The sequence below is a fragment of the Oryctolagus cuniculus genome, chromosome X, assembly GCF_964237555.1.
Source record: "Oryctolagus cuniculus chromosome X, mOryCun1.1, whole genome shotgun sequence".
Classification (NCBI taxonomy): Eukaryota; Metazoa; Chordata; class Mammalia; order Lagomorpha; family Leporidae; genus Oryctolagus; species Oryctolagus cuniculus.
The window spans coordinates 130,986,430-131,004,071 of NC_091453.1; the positions used below are offsets into that span (position 1 = coordinate 130,986,430).

The 17,642-nt window shown below is 39.2% G+C and overlaps 2 protein-coding genes across 7 annotated transcripts in view; one reads left to right on the top strand and one right to left on the bottom strand.

Annotated features, from left to right (window-relative positions):
- Positions 1–17,642, top strand: part of LOC138847567 (uncharacterized) — a 668,340-nt gene that overhangs the window by 429,262 nt on the left and 221,436 nt on the right. The gene's annotated exons all lie outside the window — the stretch shown is intronic.
- Positions 1–17,642, bottom strand: part of GABRA3 (gamma-aminobutyric acid type A receptor subunit alpha3) — a 327,873-nt gene that overhangs the window by 279,486 nt on the left and 30,745 nt on the right. The gene's annotated exons all lie outside the window — the stretch shown is intronic.

A 17,642-nucleotide genomic window follows, 5' to 3' on the forward strand; every position in this document is an offset into this window, starting at 1 on the left:
CCCCTCTTCCAGTCCAGCTCTCTGCTGTGGCCAGGGAGTGCAGTGGAGGATGGCCCAACTCCTTGGGCCCTGCACCCCATGGGAGACCTGGATAAGTACCTGGTTCCTGGCTTCGGATCAGCGCGGTGCACGGGTCACAGCGCGCCGGACACGGCGGCCATGCTAATGTGACAGGGAAAGTAGCAGAGATGACTGAAGTACTCGGGACCCTGCCACCCACATGGGAGACCCAGATGGAGTTCCTGGCTTCTGGCTTCAGCCTGGCCCAGCCCTAGCTTTTTCAGCCATTTTGAGAGTGAACCAGTGAATGGAAGTATCTCTCTCCCTCCTCCCTCTCTCTCATCTTCCCCTCTCTCTCATCATCCCCTCTCTCTGTTTCTGATGTTCTCTTGTTCTCTTCCTCTCTCTAATTCTTTCATATAATTAAATCTAAAATAATGAGGTATTATCTTGTTAGGTAGGAAGTCAGATATGAGCTTATGTGTGTGTGACAAAGGCCTAAAGAAAAGGCATCTATGTCCAGCATATGCATCTGCATCTCAAAGTCATCTTGCAGCCCAGTATTCGCATCCTTCCCTGCCACTTTCTACCTGATAACCTGCGGGGGGGGGGGGGGGGGGGGTGTCCCCGCCCCTTCTTCCTGGCAATCTTCCACAATCTCCCAGGTGCAGCCCAGTATCTGCATTTCAAACACCCTGCTCGGGATCCCAATTCTCCAGGGGGTCCTACTCACCTTTCCTCTAAACTCAGGAGGGCACCAGCTAGGCTTGCTCCTGTCTGATACCTTCAGGGGAAAACTCAGATAGGAAATTCTTAATATTTACATCCATAAAATCCTTTGTTTCAGGAGGAAATGTGTGAAGTCAGAGACCCATCTCCTTAAAAACCCTCTGGCCTAAATGTAGCCTGGGCACTCTCTCTCAGGTCCAGTCTGGAGAGGTGCCCATCCATTCTTACGGATGTCCTTTTCTCTAATAAACTTTGTTACTTTACTTTCCCCTACTCTGTCTCATGCCTGAATTCTTTCTTGCGCGAAGACAAGAACCCTGTCATTCACCGGTAACACTCTGTGTTAGGCATTTTATATTTACTAAGTTATTTAACCCTTACAATAATCCTATGATGATGATATGCTACACTGCCTGTTGATTAATCCTCTGTAGTCTAAATATCTTCATTTCTCTACTCCACTCACTCTTTTTCATAGGCAGATAATCTACATTATATCTCATCACATAATATTCCCTCCATATCTACTTTTAACTTTGTTGAGAATCAATTCATTTATCCCTGTTGCCAGGATTACCTTTGAAAACTATAAATTCAACCATGTTATTCTTTGTTGAAAGTCTTATAATAACTTCTCTTTGAACTTGTAATAAGCCCCAAATACTAAATGATATGACCTACAAAATACTGTGTCCTTGTATCATCATTTCTCATTCACTACGCTCCAGCCATACTGGCCCTCTCACACACCTAGGTTTGAAAATGAATTTCCCTATAATCAGATCCTTTGCACAACCTTTTCCCTTTGCCTTGAACATTTTCTTATACTATTCCATCCCCATCACTACTGCTGTATATCTTTACATTATAAACTTGAGTATAACTTCATTAAGGAAATGTTGCTTGTTACGTTTGCCACTAAGCTAGATCTGTATATTAATTGCTTTATAACATCCTTTGTTACTCCTCCATAGCATTTAGCTCACTTAAAATTTACTTGTAAAAGTATTCTTCATCTTTAAGGTTGTAAGCTCTAAGAGAGCATGGAAAAGGTCTGTCTGGTTCACCACTACATCCTCAAAACCCAGCACAGTGAACTGATAGATTTCACATACTCAGTAAATGGATGATAAAATGAAAAGCAAAAACTTTTTGTTACTCATCAAAAAATACCAAATGTCTAAGAAAGGGATTCATGAAGTGGGACTTGAACATATCTAAGAAGTTCTGAAGAGATGCATGATACAGAAACTCCAATAAGTAAACTTTGACTTTGTCATTTCTGGCCACTACATCCAAAGCTAAATCCTGTCAGGAGCTGCAGTACATCAAAATGTCTTGAGAGCTGTTATTCATCCATAAGTATTGCATGTATGAGCATACATATCTTTATATGAGAATATGGGTAATGGCTAAAAATATTATTTTCCCCTGGGAGATACTTGGCAAAGCAAAGCAACCATTTACAGAGATTCACAGACCCCAAAATTAGAGACCATAATTCAAGAACTAAATCACCAAGGAGAAAGAGACACCCTGCCTCACTTGCACAACCACCTCAAGCAACTGGTCCCATCCTAAGACTGCACTGACTTACAATCTTCGACTCTGTACCCAGATTTCAAACCATGCACAGTGCAGACAGTGATTCAGAGTCCTGGCTGCTAGGCCGCAGTATCCTGTCTCTCATTCGAACAGCTACTCTCAATAGCAGTCCCTGGGGCTGCAGGCAGGCAGATGAAGCTGTAGACTGAAGAATAACTGCAGATTTGTAGTTTGTCCCCAGGGTACAAGAGCTATAAACAGGAATGAGCAATGCACATAGTTCAGACAATCTACCTTTATCTAAAAATGGGGAATCTGCAGACAAGGCACAAAAATAGAGGAAGATTGCTTTCATATGTATCAATTTCAGCCTCCAGGCCTACTTGAGCATATAACCTGGAGCACTGTTGTGGCAGGGATGCTGGCCAAGATCCCTGAATGCTTCTGAGACTGCCTTACTTTTGGATTTCTAAACGGGCACACTGAAAAGAGGAAATCATTCTGTAAGTAAAGATGAGAATGAGTTCTAAAACTGAGTATTTACTTCTTTCTGCCTGTGTTACTGCAGCTGGAATGCCACTTGTACCATGCAATAATTTTTATAAATGTTTCATGAGCATACATCCACTCCCTAAGAGCAAGATTATTTTTTCTCAAGCTAGTCCAAACTAAATATCGAGAAAGATAAATTTAAAGTAAGCAAAAAATTGGGGATGAACAATAGACCACTGAAAATGAAGAATGCTCTGAATGAGTCACTGCTGTAGAACGCAGAGAAATAAAATGGAGCAGTTGATTAAGGGATCCTAGTACAAAGATACAGCCAAGACACTGTGAAGTGAAATGCAGAAGGTTGAAGATTTAAAAACCAGACTTGAATTAAAAGAGAGAGAAGAGGGGCTGGCTTGTGGCATAGTGGGCTAAGCCTCCACTCGCAGTGCCAGCATTCTATATGGGTTCCGGTTTGAGTCCCTGCTGCTCCACTTCCTATCCAGCTCTCTGCTATGGCCTGGGAAAGCAGTAGAAGATGGCCCAAGTCCTTGGGCCACTGCACCTGGGTAGGAGACTTGGAAGAAGCCCCTGGCTCCTGGATTCAGATCAGCCCTACTCTGGTCTTTGCAGCCATTTGGGGAGTGAACCAGCAGATGGAAGACCCCTCTCTCTGTCTTTCCTTCTCTCTGTAATTCTACCTCTCAAATAAATAAATAAAATCTTTTAAAAAGAGAGAGAGGGAACAACTGTAATTTGGTCTATGTAGGTGAATGAAACAGATCATAAAAAAGTGATAGAAAATAAATTTAACAAAAGAAATGAAATCAAAAGTACAAGTTCAGGGAGCTAGCACTGTGGCATAGCAGGTAAAGCTTCCACTTAGTGCCAGCATCCCATTTGGGCACCATTCAAGACCTGACCAGTCCACTTCTGATCCAATTCCCTGCTGATGTGCCTAAGAAAGTAGTGAAAGATGGTCCAAGTCTTGTGCCCCCTGCACCCATATGGGAGACTGGGAAGAAGCTCCTGGTTTTTGGCTTCAGATTGGCCCAGCTTCAGCCATTGTGGTTGTTTGGAGAGTGAACAAGTGGATGGAAGATTCTCTCTCTCTCTCTCTCTCTCTCTCTGCCTCTCTGTATCTCTTCATTTCCTGGTGTTTGCTAATGGATCCATTTGCTATTCCTCTAAATCTATCTCCAATATATCTTCTCTCTTTCCACATGCCACCTTAGACAAATAGCATTCTGGTCTCCTCACAATCTCCAACCACCAACCACCCCAAACGCAAGGTGCATTAATCCACTCTTCACACAGTTTAAAACTATCCAAAGACTTCCTTATAATATCCTTCAAGAATTAGCAAAATCTTATCTCTCCAGCCTCATCTCAGTACTATATTCATTGTCAGTGCCACACCAGTCTCCTTTGACTCCAGTGCTCTCTGCCTATTTCTCTCTCTCTCTCTCTCTCTCTCTCTCTCTTCAATAAATCATTATTTAAAAAAAAACTACCAGCTTAATAGTGCTTTCAGAGATGGAACAAACTGGGTATAAAATAGTGATAATGACCAAGAAAAAATATATACATATGTGTATCAAAATTTTTAACAAATTTAAACATTCATATAAGAGTGAAAAAACACTTGCATACATACAGAACTAAAAGAAGTTACCGCCTACAGACTCTAAAAAGAGAAAATGACTATAGGGGATAACTGCAATAAAATGCACAAGAAATTATAAACTACAAGATTTTCTAAAATCTTGAATTCTTTTCAATTAAAGACAGTTAATTGAATATTAGTATTTGCTTCTGCTTCATCTTGAAGCCCAATTAAATTCATAGTAAAAAGATTAATTTTAATTCAAGACCAATAAGGACAAACAGAAAGAAAAATGAAATCACAAAGACCAATATTTCACATGATACCACCAACACTACTTCTCACCCAGAATACAAGAAACTACATCTGTATTCTCCAAGGAAGACACTTACAATAACCATTTTTTAAACTTTCTCATACAGGAGAAAGAACCTAATGGCATTCATGTCATAGTTCTCAACACAACAACCTCAGTAGCCAACATATCCCTTCACTCAGGATTTCTAGTTGTTCATGCTCCTGGCTTTAGGAGAGTGAACTGACATATGTGAGCTCTATCTGTTTCTTTCTCAGCCTCTTTGTCTCTCAATTATGTAAATACATAAAAAAATTTTAAAGTAGAAATGGTGGATTTCCTATGAAAGCAGTAGAAAAAACAGCAAACTCTAATAGAATAGAAATTGAACTAGGAGGTTAGACAACAAATTTCCCCAATTACACATTTAATAATGGGGAAGTGAGATCACACCAGAATCAAAAGTCAATTTAAACTATCAAGAAATAGTTAATTCTTATCTTAAGAAAACTGGAAATAGATACAAATCTATGCAAATAGTTTCATGAGAAGTGAGCACTCTGTATCCACAGCTTCTTCATCCATAGATTCAACCACAGCAGACTGAAAATATTCAAAACAATTTTGAGAAAGTTCTGAAAATCAAAACTTGAATGTAGCACACTTCAAGCACTATGCTGAATCCACACAAATGAAGGAGCACTATGCGGAATCTGTGTAAATGGAAGGATGTGTAGAAACACGCTGCTGTATCCTCCTACTGTTTCACATTCTCCACTTATCTAGCTCTTATCATTTGAGTATTATTCACATCACATTTCATTTGTGTACCATGTAGTTAGGCCTATGAAGGTTGTCTGTACTGACATGTACTGACTTTCTTTCTTGTGGTTATTCCATAATCAGCATAGTATAACAACTATATATATAGCATTTTTTTCATATTAAGTATCATAAAAGATCTAGGGATGATTCACGGTATATGAGAGGATGTGTGCAGCTTATATGCAAATAAAACACCATTTTATATAATGGACTTGAACATCTGTGGAATTTAGTATCTGTGCAGGATCCTGGAACCAATCCCCTGAGGATACCAAGGAATAACCATTAATATTGAAACTTAACAGAACCATTACAATCAATTTATGAGCATCAACAGTAGACTGGATAAAGAAATTATGGGACATGCACTCTATAGAATACTATACAGCAGTCAAAAACAATGAAATCCAGTCATTTGCAACAAGATGGAGGAATCTGGAAAACATCATGCTGAATGAATTAAGCCAGTCCCAAGGGAAAAATATCATTTGTTCTCCCTGATCAGTGACAACTAACCAAGCACAATAAAGGAAACCTGTTGAAGTGAAGTGGACACTATGAGAAACAGTGACCTGGTCAGCCCTTGTCCTGACTTTTGATGTACAATTTAATACTTTATCCATTTTAGTACTTTTTGATCTACTTAATACTATTGGTTGAACTCTGTAATTTACATACAATTATTCTTAGGTGTTGAAGTTTAACTGAAAAGTGATACCTGTTAAATATAACAGTGGGAATAAGAGAGGGAGGAGATGTACAATTTGGGACATGCTTAATTGGACTTGCCCCAAATGGTGGAGTTAGGATCCTGCCAGGGGATTCCAATACAATCCCATCAAGCTGGCATATAGCAATGCCATCTCACTAGTCCCAGTGATCAATTTCAGGTCACAATTGATCACACTGATAGGTCTAAGAGTCAAAGGGATCACATAAACAAGACTAGTGTCTGCAAATACTAGCTGATAGAATAAAAAAGGGAGAGAGTGACCCAACATGGGAAGCGGTATACACAGCAGACTCATAGAATGGCAGATGCCCTAAAAAGCACTCTGGCCTCAGAATCAGCCCTTAAGGCATTTGGATCTGGCTGAAGAGCCCATGAGAGTATTTTAGGCATGGAAAACCAAGACACTCTGGCAAAAAAAAGAAAAACCCTAAATGGAAGATCTCTGCGAGTGAGATCCCAGTGGAAAGAACAGGCCATAAAAGAAGGAGGTACCTTTCTCTGAAGGGAGGAGAGAACTTCCACTTTGGCTATGATCTTGTCTAAATAAGATCGAAGTCGGCGAACTCAAAAGGCTTCCATAGCCTTGGCAACTTATGACTAGATCCTAGGGAGATTACTGAAGCCATAAACAAGAGTGTCAAATTGTTAAGTCAACAACAGGAGTCACTGTGTACTTACTCCTCATGTGGGATCTCTGTCCTTAATGTGTTGTCCAATGTGAAATAATGCTATAACTAGTACTGAAACAGTATTTTACACTTTATGTTCTGTGTGGGTGCAAACTGATGAAATCTTTACTTAATATATACTAAATTGATCTTCTGTATATAAAGATAATTGAAAATGAATCTTGATGTGAATGGAATGGGAGAGGGAGCAGGAGATGGGAGGGGTGCGGGTGGGAGGGAAGTTATGGGGGGGGAGCCATTGTAATCCATAAACTGGAAATTTATATTTACTAAAAAAAAGTTTAAAAAATTTATGAACATAGACCAATTTTTAAAGGATAACACAAATAAATCCAAACACATATAATCCATAGTCAAAAGAACTTATACCAGATAAAAAACAACCACTCAATATGAAATAATCTATCAAACAAATCCATAATTCTGAAAAGGAATAACAGGAAAAAAGGGGTTGAATTAATTTTTTGAAATATATTAACTTAACAAAAGTTATGTGAGTACCTCACTAGATGAAGAAAGAAGCATATAATGAAAGTCAACTATCACTCATGAAAAAAAAAAAAACTTTGCAAATTATAAATACGATAAAACTTCCAAAAACCTATGGCAAATACAATACATAATGGAGACACTTTAGAAACAGTCTCAGCCGGCGCCGTGGCTCACTAGGCTAATCCTCCACCTTGCGGCGCCGGCACACCGGGTTCTAGTCCCGGTCGGGGCGCCGGATTCTGTCCCGGTTGCCCCTCTTCCAGGCCAGCTCTCTGCTATGGCCAGGGAGTGCAGTGGAGGATGGCCCAGGTGCTTGGGCCCTGCACCCCATGGGAGACCAGGAAAAGCACCTGGATCCTGGCTCCTGCCATCGGATCAGCGCAGTGTGCCGGCTGCAGCGGCGGCCATTGGAGGGTGATCCAACGGCAAAGGAAGACCTTTCTCTCTCTGTCTCTCTCTCACTGTCCACTCTGCCTGTCAAAAAAAAAAAAAAAAGAAAAAGAAACAGTCTCACTGGCTGGTGTTGTGGCACACTGGGTTAAGCCATTGCCTGAAATGCCAGCTTCCCATATGAGTGCCATTTTTTGTCACAGCTGCTGCACTTTGAACCAGTTCCCTGTTAATGAGGCTAGGAAAACAGTAGAAGATGGCCCATGTACTTGTTCCCCCTGCCACTCATGTGAGAGACATGGATGGAGTAAAAGCTCGTGGCTTTGGCCTGGCTCAACACTGGTCATTGTGCCCATTTTGAAAGTGAACCAGGGGCTAGCGCTTTGATGGAACAGGTTAAAGCCCTGGCCTGAAGCGCCGGCATCCCATATGGATGCCGGTTCTAGTCCTGGTCACTCCTCTTCCGATCCAGCTCTCTGCTAGGGCCTGGGAAAGCAGCAGAAGATGGCCCAAGTCCTTGAGTCCCTGTACCATCTGCGGAGTGATCCAGCAGATAGAAGATATCTCTCTCCCTCCCTCTCTCTCTCTCTCTGTAACTCTTTTTTTTTTTTTTAAGATTTTTTATTTGACCGGTAGAGTAACAGACAGTGAAAGAGAGAGAGAGAGAGAGAGAGAGAGAGAGACAGGTCTTCCTTCCATTGGTTCACTCCCCAAATTGCCGCTACGGCTGGAACTATGCCAATCCGAACCCAGGAGCCAGGTGCTTCTTCCTGGTCCTGGTCTCCCATACGGGTATAGGGGCCCAAGTACTTGGGCCATCTTCTACTTCTTTCCCTCGCCACAGCAGAGTGCCGGACTGGAAGAGGAGCAACCGGGACTACAACTGGTGCCCATATGGGATGCCAGCACCGCAGGCGGATTAACCTAGTGAGCCACAGCACCGACCCTGTAACTCTTTCAAATAAATAAAAATAAATCTTTGTTTTTTAAAAAAGGGAAACAGCGGATGGAAGATCTCTCTCTATCTCTCTCTTTCTCTCTCTCCCCCCATCTTTTCCTTTACTCTCTGTAACTCTGCCTCTCAAATAAAAAAAAAAATTTAAAAGAAACAATCGAAGTCAAGATGAATAAAATGATTATATCTCATCTCCATCATTAGTCAACATTATATTTGTTAGCCAAAAAGATAACAATAGAAACAACAAAGCAGTGTAAGAATTTTAAAAGCAGGGAAAATTATTTTTACTCTAAGGCCACACATTTTAAGAATGAATAAGAGGAGCCGGTGTGGCGTAGTAGGCACTGGTATACCATGTTAGCGCCAGTTTGAGTCCCGGCTGCTCCACTTTCAGTCCAGCTCTCTGCTATGGCCTGGAAAAGCAGTAGAAGATGGCCCAAGTGCTTGGTTCCCTGCACGTGGCTTCTGGCTTCAAATCAGCTCAAGATCAAGCCACTGCAGCCATTTGGGGAGTGAAACAGCGGATGTAAGATCTTTGACTCTGTCTCTCCCTCTCTCTGTAACTCTACCTCTCAAATAAATAAATAAAATCTTTAAATAAAGGATGAGTAAGAATCTTCAAGGTTACTTATAAAAGATCAATAGATACTCATTTAAAAAGTAGTTAAGGATTTTGATTTAAAATGTCACGAAATAAGATAAAATTATAAAAATGATCAAATATAGCTAGCGAAGTGAATACAGGGAAGTTTACAGCATTAAATGATTAAATTAGGCAAGAAAAATTCAAATTATTGATCTACGACTATACTTCAAGACCTATAAAGGTGAAGAACAAATTAAATTGAAAGCAAGCCAAAGAAAGGAAATGAGGATAACAGCAGAATTCAATGAAATATAAAAAAGTAAAACAATAGAAAAAAGATAAAACTATAAGCTGGTTATTTGAATAGATCAATAAAAATTAGTAAAAAAATAAAATTAGTAAACTTCTACACAAACTGATGAAGAAAAAAGAGAAGATAAAATTATCATTATCACAAATGAAGACACCACTATAGATCTTCCAAACATCAAAAAAATTAAAGAAATATGGAAAATTTGTATAAATGAATTTAACAATGTATATGAAATTGGAACTGAAAAGTGATCGCTGTTAAATATAAGAGTGGAAATAAGAGAGGGAAGAGATGTGCAATTTGGGACATGCTCAAGCTGACTTACCTCAAACGGTAGAGTTAAAACATACCAGGGGATTCCAATTCAATCCCATCAAGCTGGCATATACCAATGCCATACCACTAGTCCCAGTGATCAATTTCTGTTCACAATTGATCATAATGATAGGAATAAGAGTCAAATAGATCACATAAACAAGAATAGTGTCTGAAAATACTAGTTGATAGAATAAAAAAGGGAGAGAACCATCCATCATGGGAAGCGGTATACACAGCAGACTCATAGAATGGCAGATGTCCTAAACAGCACTCAGGCCTCAGAATCAGCCCTTAAGGCATGCAGATCCAGCTGAAAAGCCCATGAGAGTATTTCAGGCATGGAAAGCCAAGACACTCTGGCAAAAAAAAAAAAATGACCTAAATTAAAGATCTCTGCGAGTGAGATCCCAGTGGAAAGAACGGGTCATCAAAGAAAGAGGTACCTTTCTCTGAAGGGAGGAGAGAACTTCCACTCTGACTACGACCTTTTCTAAATATGATCAGAGTCGGTGAACTCAAAAAGCTTCCATAGCCTTGGCAACTCATGACAAGAGCCTAGGATGATTACTGATACCGTAAACAAGGGTGTCAATTTGTTAAGTCAACAACAGGAGTCACTGTGCACTTACTCCTCATGTAGGATCTCTGTCCTTAGTGTGCTGTACATTGAGATTTAATGCTATAACTAGTACTCAAACAGTATTTTTCACTTTATGTTTCTGTGTGGGAGCAAACTGTTGAAATCTTTACTTAATGTATGCTAAACTGATCTTCTGTATATAAAGAGAATCGAAAATGAATCTTGATGTGAATGGAAGGGGAGAGGGAGTGGGAAAGGGGAGGGTTGCGGGTGGGAGGGACGTTATGGGGGGGAAGCCATTGTAATCCATAAGCTGTACTTTGGAAATTTATATTCATTAAATAACAGTTAAAAAAATTCCTTGCAATACATATTACCAAATCTCATTTTAGAGTAAATGGATAACCTATATATTGTATTATTTCTTAAAGAAAATAATTCATAATTAAATTCACAAATATCTAGCTTTAACTGGTGAATTGTACAAAGCACTGAAGAAATGAATTATACAAATTATACACAAATGCTTCCAAAAATAAAAAGAGAAAAGAGCCCTTCCCAACTCATTTTTGAATATAGAATGATACTTTACCAAACCAAAGAAATGCATTAAAAGACAATAAAATTAAAGAACAATATTCCAAATGAAAAGAGACACAAAACCATTAACAAAATATTACCCAATGGAATCCAGAAATATATTACAAAGAAAATACATCATGACCAAGAAGAGTTTTATCCTGGGAATGCAAAAATGGTTCAACACATAAAATCAAAAACTGTAGTTTACCATATGAACATACTTTAAAAGATCACTTCAATATATACAGAAAATAGCATTTGAAAATTTTCAACATATAATCATGATAAAATATCCTTGCAAACTACCAACAAAAGGGAACTTCCTCAATCTCACAAATGACACGTAAGAAAAATCCAAAGCTGGCTTTATTATTTAATGGTGTTAGACTTAATGGTTCTTGCAATAAGATCAGGAGGAAGGCAGAGATCTGCCCCCCCCCCACTTTTATTCAACATTCTATTACAGATCTCATCAAGTTCAAATACAACAACAACAACAACAACAAATCAGAAAAGCAAGAAAAAATGATACAGATTGGAAAGTGTAAATAAAACTGTCTTTATTACCATAGGATAATCACCTATATGAAAAATATCAAGAAGCTAAAAATAAGCTACTAGAAATAATCCTCTCCCTATCCCAGACAGCACAGTATAAAGAGATACCATTCACGTGTGGGGAAAGAGAAGCAAGTATTCATAGAATTTTTCTTTGAACCCAAATATCTGGCCTAACACAGTAAAAGCATAGGACTTCCTCACATGGCCCTGGAATCTAGGCTGATACCAACAGACAGAGCCAATAGACTCTTCCCAGCACCATACAGGTATTCATAGTCCCCGTAAAACAGATTTGAGTTCTGATCTTCATCACAGCCAAGAGACTACAGTGGCCTTGAGTTCTGAGTAACCCACAACAGGCAGACTTCAGCTTCCAGGCGCTTGAATTGTAGACTGCCTCTGAGATAGTAACAGGCCAAGGGAGCACAAATAATTACCTGCCCAATATTTCTAGGCATATTTATTGTTGAACATCATTCCCAAACAAAGCCAGGTTATGAATGCTAAAATGCTTACTTCTTCAATATGCAGATTTTGACACATGTCCACAAAGATCAAGAACAATCAGGGACAAATGACATCACCAAATAGACAAAGTATAGTACAAGTGGCTGTTTCTAAAGATATGGAGATGTATGAACTTCCTGACAAAAAATTTAAAATTGTTTTAAGGAAGCCCAAGAAACTTCAATAAAATGTAGAGAAGCAATTACATTAAATGAAAAAAACGATGTGATCAAAAAAGAAATTTAACAGAGAATCAAATAACAGAAAATAGCTATCCTAGAGCTGCAAAATATGATAAATGAAATGAAAAATAAAATAGAGAGCATCAATAGCAGAGTTGATTAAGCAGAAAAAGAATTTTTTGAGATTGCTAAATAGGCATAGCCACACTAACTTAAGATGCTGTGGGATATGAAAAGAACAAAGGAAGCACTACATCTACAGGGATCTGACTGATGGAAATTTTCAATGAAGAAATGAAAAAAAAAATAACAACAACAAAGATTCCTTGGGGCAAGAGGAGAGAAAAGAGAAACATTGCTGCAACCAGCTACCAGCACAGTCAGCTGCAGGCTGTGAGACAACATCTTATGTCAAGGAAGGAAGAAATTGTTGCATGCCCCACTGCTCACAGTTTTAGCTGAAAGGGAATTCCACAGTCTCCCACTGACATTTACTGCAGCCTGAAGAGCTAACTGGGGTCTGAGCAACTTCTGGCCTTGGAGCAGGGAAGACACTGTGCTCCTTCCGCTTTCCCACTCCCACAAAGCACCATACTCAGTGAAAAGTCAAGCAGTGTGCCTCTGTTCTCTTACTAGCATCATAGAGTCAGGGCAATGTGTGGAGCAAAGGACAGATCCCCTGCATCTTGCATTTGTGAAAGCTTTTGGGCATTAGCCCCACAGCTACACTCAATGCACGCTATGTGAGTAAGGGGGGATCGCCTTACCTTCTGGGGGCTAATACCAGCAGCAGCCCATAAAAATGTACCCTCACCCTGGGAGATCTGGGTATAACCCCACTATATCCTGTAGCACCAGGAATGTAACAATTCGTTCTAAATCTCTCAATGCCACTTGAATCTAGCTGGTGGACATGGGGAAGAACATACCTGCATTCCACCTGTCATACCCTACAGAATAAAATATCCTGTACACCTTGTAGTCAACCTGTAGGACTGGTCAGGGTACAGTTCACATCCCCTAGTCCTAGGACTAGGGCTGTTGGTATTGTAAGCTACAGCACCAGTTGGACTCTCCTAGCAGGTTCTGAGGAAGAGTCCATTTGTATCACAGTCCTCAAGCCACAGCAATTGGTGCCACAAGCCCAGGCATCACTCAGGTTTGCCAGTAGGACTAGGGGGCCAGCCACGCATGTCTCCCTCAGCACCAAGAATAAAGCCCTGGCAATCATATTCACCAGGGAGACTGACAGTGAACTCTCTGTGGACCAAATATACACACCCAAGGAAACCCTTATTCATCTCAAAGCCATACTTCTACTCATACTATCTGAATCAGACTAGTCCACAGTGTCATTTATACACAGCTAACATTAGAAAGACGAAAGAAACACTCAGAAAATACACACCTAGGCTCACCTAGAACCAAAGCCAAAGCAACAAGCCAAGTGATACCCTGCATTCCAGCTAAACCATCAACTCTTTACAATAAAAAATCTACTCCATAAAGAAGAAGGGACTGATATACCAGATGGGAAGATGTCAATTTAGGAACACAGGAGACATGAAGAAGCAAGGTAGCATGATGTCTCCAAAAGAACACAATACTACTCCAGAATTAAACCCTGAATGGAAGGAAATCTATGAAATGACAGATATAGAATTCAAAATAATCATTATAAGGAAATTCAATGAGATACAATAGAATACAGATGGACAGATTAAAGAAATAAATAAATCAATGCATGACATGAAAGAAAATATTACTAAGGAGAGAGAACTCACTAAGAAGACCCAAAAAGAAATCTTCTAGATGAAATCTTCAGTCAGTGAAATAAAAAATATGATTGAGAGCTTTAATAGAAGAATAGACCAAGTGGAGGAAAGAATTTCTGACCTAGAGGACATGACTTTTGAAATAGCCCAATCAGACAAAAATACAAAGAAGAGGATTAAAAAGTATGCAGGAAGTGTACATGAAATATGGGACACCATTAAACTATCAAATATTCATATTATATAGATATTCCTGAAGGAGAAAAAAAAAAAGAAAAAGGCATTGAGAACCTGCTTAATGAAATAGTAGTTTAAAGTTTTCCAGGTCTGGAAAGAGAAATGGACATCCAGATACAGGAAGTTCATTCAACCCCAAGCAGACTCAACCAAAAAAATTCTTCTGCAAGGCATATTGTCAAATTTTCAAAGCTATAGACGAGGAGAGACTCCTAAAGATAGTAAGAGAAAAGCATCAACTTATATAAGAAAGTAAACCAATTAGATCCACATCAGACTTCTCAGAGGAAACCCTACAAGCCAGAAGAGAGTAGAATGATATATACAAGGTCTTAAAATTAAAAAAAAAAAATTCCAATCAAGAGTGAAGGAGGGCCGGCGCCGCGGCTCACTAGGCTAATCCTCCGCCTTGTGGCGCTGGCACCCCGGGTTCTAGTCCCCGTCGGGGCGCCAGATTCTGTCCCGGTTGCCCCTCTTCCAGGCCAGCTCTCTGCTGTGGCCAGGGAGTGCAGTGGAGGATGGCCCAAGTACTTGGGCCCTGCACCCCATGGGAGACCAGGATAAGTACCTGGCTCCTGCCATCAGATCAACGCAGTGCGCCAGCCGCAGCACGCCGGCCGCGGCGGCCATTGGAGGGTGAACCAACGGCAAAGGAAGACCTTTCTCTCTGTCTCTCTCTCTCACTGTCCACTCTGCCTGTCAAAAAAAAAAAAGAGTGAAGGAGAAGTGAAGTACTCTCCAGATAAGCAAAAACTAAGAGAATTCAACACCAATAGACCATCCTCACAAGAAATTATGAAGGACATTCTGCATTAGAAGTAAAATAATACCTTGAAAACACATGACCCCACCAAATTCACTGACAAACTGGGTAGAATCATCATCAAATCAACAAAATTACAGGTCTTAGTAATTATCTATCAATACTAACCTTGAATGTAAATCGATTAAATTCATCAACCAAAAGTCTTAGGTTGGCTGAATGGATTAATGTGACAATGTGAATTAATGCTATAACTAATACTCAAACAGTACTTTACACTTTGTGTTTCTGTGTGGGTGCAAACTGTTGAAAAACATATCACAGGAAAATAGGGGAGTAAGCAAAAAGAATTTATGACACACATGAAATAGTGTTTCAACAAAAGAGACACAACCTAGAATCCAGGAGTATCAAAATACCAAAATTTCTAAAACTAGAACACTGTTTAGATTAAAGTGAGTCTGCCTCTACATAAAGTAGATCTTTTTTAAAATTAAGGGTGGGAATGGGAGAAGGAGGAGGGAGAAGGGTTTGTGCAAGAGTGGGAGGGAGTTTAGGGTAGGCAGTATTATTTTGTTCCTAAATCTGTATGTATGAAATACATGAAACATGAATAACACATATTTTTAAAAAAATAAAAATAAAACAAAAGTTTATTCTATAGAAACAAAAGGAGAGACCACTAAGACATCTGCACAGGATATTCCTTATAGTGTTGCTTGGATGAGCAATCAATCAGCAAAGAGAAAAAAAAATGGAGGGCAACATTCAAAACACCTTCAGAAAAGGATTAGGTAAGTCAGTGAAATCTTACTTAATATATACTAAATTGATCTTCTGTATATAAAGATAATTGAAAATGAAACTTTATGTGAATAGAATGGGAGAGGGAACAGGAGATGGGAGGTTTGCAGGTGGGAGGGAAGTTATGGGGTGGGGGGGAAGCCACTGTAATCCATAAGCTGTACTTTGGAAATTTATATTTGTTAAATAAAAGTAAAAAAAAAAAAACAAACCATGAAGCAATGGATGCTAATTATCCTAATTTGATCATTAAAATCTGCATGTATTTGAAATATTACATTGTGTCCCATAAATATGTACAATTATTGTTTGTCAAATAAAGATTCTAATAAAAATACCATGACTCCACCAAATTCTGTCTACAAAAAACTCATTTCACAAAGACACACACAGACTGAAAGTGAATGGTTGGATCAAATTAATCGAGAACATTGGGGAAACCCTGGAAGACACTGGCACAGGCAAAGAATTCCTGGAAAAGACCCCAGAGCACAGGAAGTCAAAGCCAAAATGAACAAATGGGATTGCTTCAAATTGAGAAGCTTCTGTACCACAAAAGAAACAGTCAGGAAAGTGAAGAGGCAACTAATAGAATGGGAAAAAATATTTGCAAACTACACAACTGATAAAGGATTAATAACCAGAATCAACAAAGAGATCAAGAAACTCCACAATAACAAAACAAACGACCCAGTTAAGAGATGAGCATAGCACTTAAACAGGCATGTTTCAAAAGAGGAAATCCTAATGGCTAATGGACACATAAAAAAATGTTCAGGATCACTGTCAGGGAAATTCAAATCAAAACCACAATGAGGTTTCACTTCACCCCAGTTAGAATGACTCACATACAGAAATCAACAAACAACAAATGCTGGTGAGGATGTAGGGAAAAGGGCACCGTAACCCACTGTTAGTGGGAATTTAAATTGGTAAAGCCGCTATGGAAGACAGTATGGAGATACATCAAAAATCTGAATATAGACCTACCACATGACCCAGCCACCCCACTCCTGGGAATCTACCCAAGGGAAATGAAATCAATAAACAAAAGAGCTATCTGCACCTCCGTGTTTATTTCAGCTCAATTCACAATAGCTAAGACATGGAATCAACCTAAATGCCCATCAACAGAAGACTCGATAAAGAAATTATGAGATATGTGCATTATGGAATACTACACAGCAGTAAAAACAATGAAATCCAGTCATTTGCAATAAAATGGATCAATATGGAAAACTTTGTGTTTCTGTGTGGGTGAAAACTGTTGAAATCTTTACTTAATATATTCTAAATTTATCTTCTGTATATAAAGATAATTTAAAATGGATCTTGATGTGAATGGGATGGGAGAGGGAGTGGGAGATTGGAGGGTTGCAGGTGGGAGGGAAGTTATGGGGGGAAAAAACCACTGCAATCCAAAAGCTGTACTTTGGAAATTTATATTTATTAAATAAAAGTTTAAAAAGAGATAAAGAAAGACATTATGCTTTAATAAAAGATTCGCTTCAGCAAGAAGACAAAGCAACCAGAAAAATATATGCACCAAACCCAAGACCACTCAGATATATGTAGCAAATACTATTAGACGTAAAGAAAGAGATAGACTGTAATATAGTAATAATGGGTGACTTCAACACCCTACTCTCATCAATAGACAGATCACCCAGACAGAAAATCAAT